Below are 315 nucleotides of genomic sequence, written 5' to 3'. Positions count from 1 at the left end.
CTGTGACGCTTCGGACTTTGCCATCGGCTATGCACTGCTGCAAGCAGACGCCGAGGGGTGAGATCAAGTGATCGCGTTCGAATCTCGACAGCTCAAAGCTGCAGAGAAGAACTATCCAGTTCATGCCAAGGGGCTACTTGCGATGAAGTATGCACTTGTCAAATTCAGGGTCCACCTGCTCGGCTCCAAGCCTTTTGTGATCTATACATATCATGCATCACTACGCACTGCGACTCAGTCGCCCCACCTCTCGCAGAGGATGGCTAGAGATGGCTATCCTTCTTTGCGAAATAAAACTTCGAGGTGAAGTATACA

The sequence above is a fragment of the Plasmopara halstedii genome (genome assembly GCF_900000015.1).
Source record: "Plasmopara halstedii genome assembly, contig: Scaffold_525, whole genome shotgun sequence".
Classification (NCBI taxonomy): Eukaryota; Oomycota; class Peronosporomycetes; order Peronosporales; family Peronosporaceae; genus Plasmopara; species Plasmopara halstedii.
Note: the sequence above shows the minus strand (reverse complement) of the source record.